The sequence below is a fragment of the Saccopteryx bilineata genome, chromosome 7, assembly GCF_036850765.1.
Source record: "Saccopteryx bilineata isolate mSacBil1 chromosome 7, mSacBil1_pri_phased_curated, whole genome shotgun sequence".
Taxonomy (NCBI): Eukaryota; Metazoa; Chordata; class Mammalia; order Chiroptera; family Emballonuridae; genus Saccopteryx; species Saccopteryx bilineata.
The window spans coordinates 63,128,728-63,139,650 of NC_089496.1; positions in this window are offsets into that span (position 1 = coordinate 63,128,728).

Consider the following 10,923-nt stretch of genomic DNA (forward strand, 5'->3'; position numbering starts at 1 on the left):
CAGTTGCTAACCAGCCTCTTCCCCTCCTTAAGACGCGGGCCTTGTAATCAAAGGGAAGACACACCCTTCACTATAGCAGGGCTGCTGTGCTGAGTAAAAAATTATAGTTATTACGCACGGACTTTATACCAAGCAGGGTCAGGTAATGATACATCTGGTAACCCCCATTAAAGAACCGAGTTATGTTTGGCTTGTGTTTTAATTAGCCTGCGATCCACAAAAAATCAAAGGCCATCCCGCTCAGGTGGTTTTTATAGGTACAACTGCCTTCACCTGCCCTTAGATACAGGCTTACGAAGTATAAAAAAGCGACGAGTTCTAGTCCTGCCATCCGGACCGGTCACTGGAACAGAGCGGTCAAGAGGCGGGATTTCTGAGCCAGCCAGATACTTACCGTGGCCTCAGAGCTGCTGGGGGTCCAGACATGTTTGGGACCAACGCTGCCTCCCAAGCATGGATTTGGTATCAATACTTGTGGCTCACTCCCAATTTCTTCATAGTTTGTGTGAACGTATCCTAACAAGGGTGGCTTAGAAAAAGAATTTGTTAACCTTCTGAATTGAGACCTGGAATCTTCTTCCCGAATGGTGAGGAAGGTCACAGATCCAATGAGAAAATAATTTTATAGGAAAGATCTTCAGCTGGAAGACAGCTGCCCCGGCCAACCTCGCCAACCTCCCCAACCTCCCAGCCAAGATAAACATGGAGCTGCTTTGTCTGAGAAGCTCTGAGAATTTTTGTTTTCTTCTTAAGTGAGAAGCAGGGAGGCAAAGAGACAGACACCCTCATGTGCCCAACCAGGATCCACCCGACACTTCCACTAGGGGGTGATGCTTTGTTGCTTGGCAACCGAGCTAATTTTAGCACCTGAGGTTGGAGCCATCCTCAGCACTGGAGCCATGGCTGTGGAAGGGGAAGAGAGAGATAGAAGAGGGAGGGGTGGAGAAACAGATGGCCACTTCTCCTGTGTGTCCTGACTGGGAATTGAACCCAGGGCATCCACACGCTGGGCCACTTGGCCAGGGCCAGAAATTTTGCTATAAAAGCTTCCTCTGAACTTTAATGATCACCCAGGTACATTCCAGCTCCGCAATACTCACGTAAAAGATGAATCCAGGGATTGCACTTGTAAGATTATCTGAGCATCTCTCAGGTCAGGCTTGTGAAATGGGTCGGGAGTGACCCTGTTCCTGTCAGCCCCCTGGAAAGCTCACCACCACCATCATGTTTGTTCTTTTTTTTTTTTTTTTTTTGTATTTTTCTGAAGCTGGAAATGGGGAGAGACAGTCAGACAGACTCCCACATGCGCCCGACCAGGATCCACCCGGCACTCCCACCAGGGGCGATGCTCTGCCCACCAGGGGGTGATGCTCTGCCCCTCCGGGGCGTCGCTCTGTTGTGACCAGAGCCACTCTAGCGCCTGGGGCAGAGGCCAAGGAGCCATCCCCAGCGCCCGGGCCATCTTTGCTCCAATGGAGCCTTGGCTGCGGGAGGAGAAGAGAGAGACAGGGAGGAAGGAGAGGGGGGGGGTGGAGAAGCAAATGGGCGCTTCTCCTATGTGCCCTGGCCGGGAATCGAACCCGGGTCCCCCGCACGCCAGGGTTCCCCCCGACGCTCTACCACTGAGCCAACCGGCCAGGGCCTCATGTTCGTTCTTGAAGGGGATTCTGTACCCACTCCCAATGCAGGAGCTTGACTCAGATTTAGTTCCATTTCTAGTATCTTCCTTTCAACCACTTTAAAAAAACAAACCACCATATGTTTTGAAGTATAATATACATGCAGAAAAATGTAAAAACATTAAAGGGAGTAAGCACATGTAGTAACCCCCACCTCGGTCAACTGCACCCCCAAAACTGCCATAGGGTCCCCCTAATTTCTTTCCTTGTTTCCCAAAATAACTATTCCGACCCCCAAGACTTACACACAATGCGCTCTTTTGTGCCTGACTTTTTCCCCTCAGCATCAGCAGGACTCATCAGGGCTGTTGCCGTGGAGACAGGCCATCCCTGGGTTACGGACGAGGTTTGGTCCTGTAGGTCTGTTCTTGAGTTGAATTTGTATGTAACTTGGAACAGGCACATTTACTTATTAAATGCAAACTTAGATGTTTGTCTTAACATAATATTTATTTTTTTTTACCTTTCTGTGCATATTAATACCTAAGCATTTTCAAACCCAACCTTAAATCATCTTGGAGGATGCGGAAGATGCCGGCCTTGCTGGAGAGGCTGGGACTGGTGTTAGAGTCAGGGTTGGATCCTGCTGCTGGAGTCAGTCTCGTGAAGTCGGCCTCCAGGGGGTTTGTACAGAGCTTCTCTTTTTCTCATCGTGAATGGCCCTGTGACATCTCAGCCCTTCGGTAACCGTACGGTCAACTTGGGTGGACCTCTCTGTATCAGAATCTTGCTCCTGTAACTTTGCCATTCTGGTTTCAATGAGACGAAAAGTAACAGCTAAATTTTCTGTAGAAAAAAATGTTCAGTTCTGGAGTTTCTGGGTCCCTGTTTTCTTCCCTAAATGCTACCACCTGCTGCTCTGGTCCCATAAGGTCTTCACTGGTTAGTTCTTTGCCATGGGAGTTGAATACCTCTATGATATAGTTTTTTTATGATGTCCAACTGCAGTTGATTACCAATAGCCCTTATGGTGCTCTGTTTGTAAGTATGAGTTATACATAAGTTGGGTGTTTGTAACTCAGGGACTGGCTGTATATGTATAGTGATAGTTCTTTTATAAAAACTTGCTATGCAGCATTCCTTCATATGACCATAGATCAATTTAGTTACTCATTTTACTGCAGAAGGGAATTGGTTTGGTCCAGTTTGAGCCTATTGTGAATAAAGAAACAGATATTTTTGTACATGTCATTTAATGCTCATGTGCAAGCATTTCTGTGGAACTTGTCCTGCAGACTTGTGTTTGGACCTCTGACAAATCATTCAGCGTCTTAGGATCTATTTCATCCTCTTTGGAAAATGGTCATGAAGTCGGCCTTGACATCCACTGTCCTGGCTGCCTCGACCCCGCTGTTGGGGAGTGTGGCTAAGTGGGCGACCATCCACAGTCTTGCCATTCTTGTCTTTTCCTGTTCTTTCTCCTGGTTCCTCCTCTGTAGCACGTGGTCATCGTGAGCTCCCTGACGTCAGATGAGCCACGTTGAATTCTCACGTCAGACCAGCAGGGCTCTGTGTGGTGGTGAGACCTGGGAGCTTGGGAATGCCCATTCTCAGGCCACGCCCCGGACCCACAGAACCAGAGACTGGCTTGGACCCCAGCACTCTGCATCTTAAAAGGCCCTCCAGGGACTTGTGATGCCGCTCAGTTGTGAGACCCACCGTGATAAGCTCCTCCCCTTTCCTGTCTCCTTCTCAGCACCCACAGTCGGAGGGACCCAGCAGGAAGTGGACTCAGTAAGTTATCATCCCTGCTGTCAGTCAGTACTTGCCGGGAACCTGGTGCGTCCCAGACGGCACAGACACTGAGCATGGGGGGGGGGGGGTGCGCAGAGACACCGGAGACGGTCAGAAGGCGGGAATCACACTGTCTATGGATGTGTGGGGACACGAGAACGCACTGATCAGATCCCCTGGGGAGGTTAGGGAACACTCCTCTCAGGGGCGAGCTGTGGACCCAGACAAGTGGTGACACAAAGTGAGAGCCGACTGGTGCTGGCAGAGTGCCAGTGGCCCCCTAGACGGGGAAGTGTGTGAGCCAGTCCTTCTGGAGCCCCGGGCACTGGGGCGTAGGGGGCAGTTGTCAGTAGTGTGTTGGGTTTCGAGTGGACGGCTAGCTCTGCCTGTGTGTTTTCACACTGTATTTCGTCTACCGACCATACGTTGTTTGAGCTCCTACAGAGTTTGCAGCCCTTCCTGGAGAAGAGATGTTAAAAGTGAGTACCGACTTAAACAGTCTGAAAGATTCCAGTTAATGTTAGTATAGCCTGTCAAGTGCTACTTTTATTTTATTTTATTTTGGAGTGAACTAGGAAAAAACTTAGTAAGGCATGAGAAAGAAGTAACATCAAAAGTGACCTTCTGCTACTTGAGAGCTGATTTTTTTTTTTAAGTGAGAAGCAGGGTGGCAGAGAGACAGACCCCTACATGTGCTCTGACCACTTCCACCCAGCAAGCCCCCTACTGGCGATGCTCTGCCCATCTGGGGCCATTGCTTTGTTGCTCAGCAACTGAGCTATTTTAGCACCTGAGGCAAGGCCATGGAGCCATCCTCAGCACCCAGGGCCAAGTACCTTGAACCAATCGAGCCAAGGCTGTGGGAGGAGGAAAAGGGAGGGAGAGGGGTGGAGAAGCAGATGGTTACTTCTCCTATGTGCCCTGACCGGGAATTGAACCCAGGACATCCAAATGCCAAGCCGACATTCTACCACTGAGACAACCAGCCAGGCCCGGGAGCTGATTCTTGACCAGAATTTTTGTGCCTGGACTAGAGCAAGGGGGGTGAGGGATTGATGTCACTTAGAAACCCCTATTGTGAGAGCTCTGTCATCCGGACGCCCCTTTTTCACTCAAACTCTTTTTACGCCCCAATGCTCTCTGTCTCTGCCACCCTCGTAGCCGGCTGTGTGTCTGAACGCACAGACGAGGCGCCGCATTGCTGGGCGAGACACGTGGGAAGAGCATTTGTGTTCATCCACGCTTCCAGATGAGCCCTTTTCTCAGCACAACGTGTGCCCTAATGGAGCTGCCCTGAGAGGCAGACGTCCAGTTCATTCAGAGAGACGGGAGTGCATCCACATGTTCGAGTGCCGGCTGTCCCGGGTACACAGGGAAAGCGGTGTTGCTCTCTTCCTGGTGCACCTGCCCTCTGAAAGCTCAGCCTTTCCACCCCCTTTCTATAGTCCCAATGCCGTAATTCACTGCTTACATGTTATAAAATTCAACCTGCTTCTGCATTAAGAAATGCAAACATTCACACTGTGCTTTTTCTAGCAAGTTTCTCTTTTAAAAAGATAAAAATCAATACTCTCCCTTGCGCAGCGGATGTCCTGGGGGACAAACCGCAGGCGTCATTGTTAAATTGCTGCTTGTCTGTCTGTGTGGTAGAAGGGGCCGATATTTTTCTAGAAAGGAAGCCCTCTGCTTTCCTCTTGGGGGACAAGGGGGTGCGGTGGCGGTAAATTACTGGGTTTTCTGCCCAGATGGTTGCCAGGGCTAATTCTCTTCCTGATCGAAAATAGTCTCCTTGGCTGAGTTTCTTTCTTCACACGTGTCACACTCCCTGCTTAGAAGTGGGCTCCTCCTGTTCACGGTGCTGGTGTACCCCTGCTGAACTGCCCCAGGCCCCCAGCTTGGCAATGCAGAACACCAGTTTCAGAGGTTGTCGCTGACAAGGTCTGCTCTCCCGAGCTGCTGCATCAGTCAGGGTAGCCTGGGTCATGCCAAGTAACAAACATCCCCAGTCTGAGTTGCTCACACCGACCAGTTTTGTTCCTGCTTGTGCTCCATGACCTCTGCGGGTCAGCAGGGACCTCTGCTCATTGGAAATGAGGCCAGAGGAGCCCATCCTGACAGTCGTCCTTGTGAAGGGTGGAACTAGGTAAATCATGCCTCATTCTTCAAGCTTTGCCTTAAGAGACACCCAACAAAGGCCTGACCTGTGGTGGTACAGTGGATAAAGCGTCGACCTGGGAATGCTGAGGTCGCTGGCTCAAAACCCTGGGCTTGCCTGGTCAAGGCACATATGGGAGTTGATGCTTCCAGCTCCTCCCCCCTTCTCTCTCTCTGTCTCTCCTCTCTCTCTCTCTGTCTTTCCCTCTCCTCTCTAAAAAAAAAAACAAACAAAAAAAATGAACAAAGAGACACCCAACAGACACACTCACGTCTATTGACATGTCACCGGTCAGAATAAGACATTCAGCATACATGTCTTCCTGGTTCCCGGGAGGAGGAGGCAACGGGGGGGGGGGGGGGTTGTGAAGACCACCATGGCCATCAGTCCAACAAACTGGGAAGTTGGAAATGATCTGAGAGGCTGTGTCCTCTGGACTTCTTCCTATGGGAGACATCTTTTCTGCAACTCATTGACTCCTCCCCACGCCCCCACGCCCCCGCTGCAGCACTGCTGGGGAGGGGCCCTCACTGCCTTCGAGGAGGCTGGGGCCGTCTCTGGGTAGTTAGTTAAAGCCTCTTCGAGCTGGAGTGTGGCGCTCCCTCGCCTGGGACTGCTTCCCCTTCTGTAAACACAGGAACATTATTACCTCGTTTTCAAGTCAAACTGAGAATTCAGTGAAAGGAAAGGAGATCTCTAAAGCCCCTACAGGGTGGGCACGTAATAAAAAACAGAGTCTTGTTCCTTCCGTCTTCTCCTGTGGGATTGAATGTGAAAAGGTATCAAGGAGTGAACTACTACTTGTAGACGGTAAAAAATAAATTTAAATGACTATAAGCACAATTGAGAAATATACCCATAGTTGAGCAGAAGTGATCTTGGAAGCCCAGTGGCTATGATGATGACTGCGTCTAAAGTGTTCAATCATATCAGACATTTGCTTATTTAAAAACAGACGGCTCTTTAAGCTTTTCTGGACTTTCAGTCTGTTGCCCAGAATGCTTCGCTCTCCCCATTCTTCACTCTAAAATTATTCTTTGTGCGCAGTTTTCCCCAGATTTTGGCATTTAGCACAGGGCATCACCTACCACTTTCAATACCTGGGGGCTGTTTCCCAATACCACCATATCCACCCTTGCCTTTTCGAGTGAATGAATGGATGATGTAAATGAAGTGTCTGTCACAGCCTCCCGCGCTTAGTAAGTCCTCAACACACAGTCCCTGGTCTCCCTTCCCCTTGGGTAACCTTGGAGGGTGCTGGACCGCCGGTCCTCACTGTCCAAGTTCAATATGCTAAACCAAATTCAGAAACATGCCTCTTGTCAGTGCCCTTCGTAAAATATGACCATCATTTCGGACAAATGGCTCAGAGGACATCTGGCTATTCCCCGTGAGTTATGATGACCTAGCAAAGCAATGGCTATTTGAAGAATGGCTAAAGGCATTCAAGAACAGCGGGGAAGCAGGAATGACAATGGGGTCAAGAGAATGCCGCAGAGGAAGGAAAAAGACCCCTTTCTGAATTTTAAGAAAGCATAGAAGTTGATTGAAATAGAGCTCTCCCCTGGAGAAATGCTTGTTGAATGATGCCAAACTTTATAACTTGCTAATTGCTTGGACAATGACCACGGATTGCCCGGACTGTGGACTCAGGTGGGTGGTGTGATGGTGATGTTTCAAAGGCAGCTTCCTGGGGCAGGGTGGTGTGGACGCTCTCACACGGCTGATTTTAGCTATTGCTGCGGTCGCTGGCCGTGGCATTGGGGAGCGATGCCCTCGATGGCGGTCCCGTCCAGCATGCCCTTGCCTCAGCTCTTCCAGGCTCCTCGGCCGAGGTGATGCTGCCATGACAATGACCATGATCGCCTGCTGTCTGAGATTCAGGAGTCCTGGTTTTTTGTGTCTCCATCATGGCCTCCTTCTAGCAGGTCGGGCAAGTGTTTTCAAGTTCATGATCTTCATAGCCACAGGGCATTTCTTTGGGTCCTGTTGAATCCTGCTTCTGTTCCTCAGACGCAGACAGTATGGCACATTGGGGACCTCATTTGAGTCACCCCAAAATCCCAGCAGGGGGCTGCTGCAGGGCAGACCAACAAGTGAGTCTGTGTGTAACTCCAGTGCAACACATCTGCCCTCCTGCCTGCTAGGTAAACAAGTTTACATGCAATTAGCAGGATGTGACAAAGGGAAAAATAACAATCAAAGAACTATGTTATGGGAATGTCCTGCATAATAGGAACCGGGGACCTGCGTTGGGGGTGTCCGGGTCCTGTGGTCTGTCTCCCTCTTTCCCTGGGGCAATGGGTGGAGTCCCCTCCCGTCTTTAAGTTTCCTCTTTCCCTTTCGCAGATTCTTGTAGCTGAACTGGGGACCTTCGCCTAGCACAGGATGCATCTTCATTCCTAGTTGAACAAGTCACACAGCTGTGAGGGGGGAGGGCGGGTGCACGAACCCCACCTCCAACTCACCACGCTGGGCTTGGTTAGTTCAGCTGACATTCCACACACGTGACTTCCGCGTTCTGCTCTGAATCTCCAGGCATTTTATGCACCAATAACGTCCACCATGTCCGTGGACTGTTCCACTGCTTGGTGATTACCACTGGCCTCTTGGCAGGACCCTCTCCATAAAGAGACCGCCTCCTTGGGCAGCTCTGCCAAGGCTGGAGGTGGACTGACGGAGTTTTTAATTAGCCGGCCTGCACCAGAAGCTCCGAGTTCCCTCTCCCGGTCAGCGCGTGATGGAGGGGTAATGGGGGGGGGGGCGGTGCGCAGGCTTTGATTCAAGACCTGTGATGAATCAAGATAAACGTGACATTTAATATCTTCCAGACAAACTAAGTAATACTGCTGACCAAACTTAAAGGGGGGTTGTCCTCTCTTAGGGTTTGTGGGCAGGGGAAGAGGAAGTGGTACCCAGGAAGGGTCCGGTAACCCTGAACAGAATGCACAAGAACTCCCCTCTCAAATCACTGACGTTTAACTGGACATGGACTCATGAGATGATCTGGTGGAGTTTCAATCCCTCCCCACTCGCTTGTCCCTGATAGAATCCCCCCAACCCCGCCTCCCCGGGACTTGAGGACACTAGGTCCTTGCACGTGGCTCTCATCTGGGGAGCCTGTCAGTGGTGGATAGACCTGCCCACCCTTAAGCCAGCATGAAGATGACCCTTTGTAATTAAAAAAAAAAAAAAAAAAAAAAAAATGGCCCTGGCCGGTTGGCTCAGCGGTAGAGCGTTGGCCTAGCGTGCAGAGGACCCGGGTTCGATTCCCGGCCAGGGCACACAGGAGAAGCACCCATTTGCTTCTCCACCCCTCCACCGCACCTTCCTCTCTGTCTCTCTCTTCCCCTCCCGCAGCCAAGGCTCCATTGGAGCAAAGATGGCCCGGGCGCTGGGGATGGCTCTGTGGCCTCTGCCTCAGGCGCTAGAGTGGCTCTGGTCGCAACATGGCGACGCCCAGGATGGGCAGAGCATCGCCCCCTGGTGGGCAGAGCGTCGCCCCATGGTGGGCGTGCTGGGTGGATCCCGGTCGGGCGCATGCGGGAGTCTGTCTGACTGTCTCTCCCTGTTTCCAGCTTCAGAAAAATAGAAAAAAAATAAAAAAAAAGAAAAAAGAAAAAAAAAGGAAAAGAAAAGAAAACAAAAACGAAAACTGAAAAACCCACAACAAAACCGAAGAAAATCCCAGTAGATGATAACACATGTAGAGAAAAAACGTGCTTTGAAAACCACCACAAAAATGTATGATTTTTTCCCCCTAATCAAGCTGACATCCTCTTCCAAAAATAGAAAAAAAGAAAAGAAAATGAATTTAAGTGATAATTGTCTTTTCTTTGATCACCAAAAGTGAAATAAAACATAGGAAGACAGTAGCTCATCCGTCAGTGAACTAGAGTACTGTTAATTATTCTTAGAAAACTCACACATACACACACATACACACACACACACACACACACACACACACACCCGATGACCCGATGGACAGGCCTCCAAGGGAAAGGGATGGACAAGAGCCCCTGAACCTCATGGTCTCGCGCTCTGGCCCTCGAGGGTGTGCAGAGGGTGGACCTGAGCTTCCGGAGAAGTAGCAGCCTCCTATCAGTAGATGGGAGTAGAGGAACACGGATAGAGCTGCCCAGGCAGCCGGGCCTGACACGTCCCCACAGCCTGGCCGGCGTGCTCCTTCTAGTCCCTTCAGGGAAGAAAGGAAAGACATGCCCAGGCCAGGAAATCAGACCGTGTCACGCTAGGCCACACGAGATCACAGGGGTGACAGGCAAATTCAGGACACAGCACGTCCTGCCGCGTTGTGGCTTTCTCTGGGCTCTTCCTCAGTTAGGAAAGGATAAACTTACCGTTTCTAATTTTATTTCTCACTCTCCCTGTTGTGTGTTCTTATCCTGTTTCCTCTCTTCGCATTTTTATTTTTCCCTCCTCTTTTCTGGATAGCTACAGTTTCTTTTGTGGCCATCACATCCTTTTCCGGAGTGGGGAAAAGTATAACTAAACATTTAAAAAAAAATAGGTTTCAGTGTTCTTGTGGAGTGTCTGACTACGTTACTTTATCTCCACGAAGGGAAGGAAATGGAGTCGTAAAATGGCCGGTACCCCTTGTCTATTCTCTTTGGAAGGAAATCAGGTGCAATTTAAAGTGTCATTTTGGGACTAGTTAAAATAGATCCTCGCATAGACACCACAGAAGCAATATGAAAATATATACTACATTCAGATATTAAGACTTGATTATGCTCCTTATCCTCTGGCATATTTGTTAACATCAGTGACTCAAAAGACTCTATTTTCATTCATTCATCCATCCACCCATCCATTCATTCATTCATTTTTCCCCATGTCCTGACTCCTCACTTTCCTGTCCCATCACCACCCTTTCCTCACAGGCAGCCCCTATGAGCGGACACCTAGGTTCTCTGTCACTCAGTGTCCCAGGCCATGAAGGCTGTGAGGAGAGTTCTTACCCATGTCTCCCTGTGGACCTGAGCGGGGTGTGTGTGTGTGTGTGTGTGTGTGTGTGTCTGGAACAGGTGCCCCAGGACAACGTTGCTGTGTCACAGGACGCAGCTGTGGCTAAGCTGATGGCTCCCAAGAATGGCCACATTTTCTGATCCCACCAGTAGTTTCTGGCATCTCTGTAGTCCCCTGGTGGTCACCCTTTTTACCATTGGGGACCAGTGAAAATAGGAGAATTATTTTGGGGACCACTCAGGCAGAAATCACCCTAAGCATAAGCGAATTCAACGAATGATCCTTGCGACTGTAATCTTCCTACAACAGCTGGGCGGTTAACTCTTTCTCAGACCGGCACTAAATTTCTACCGGACCCGCAGACAG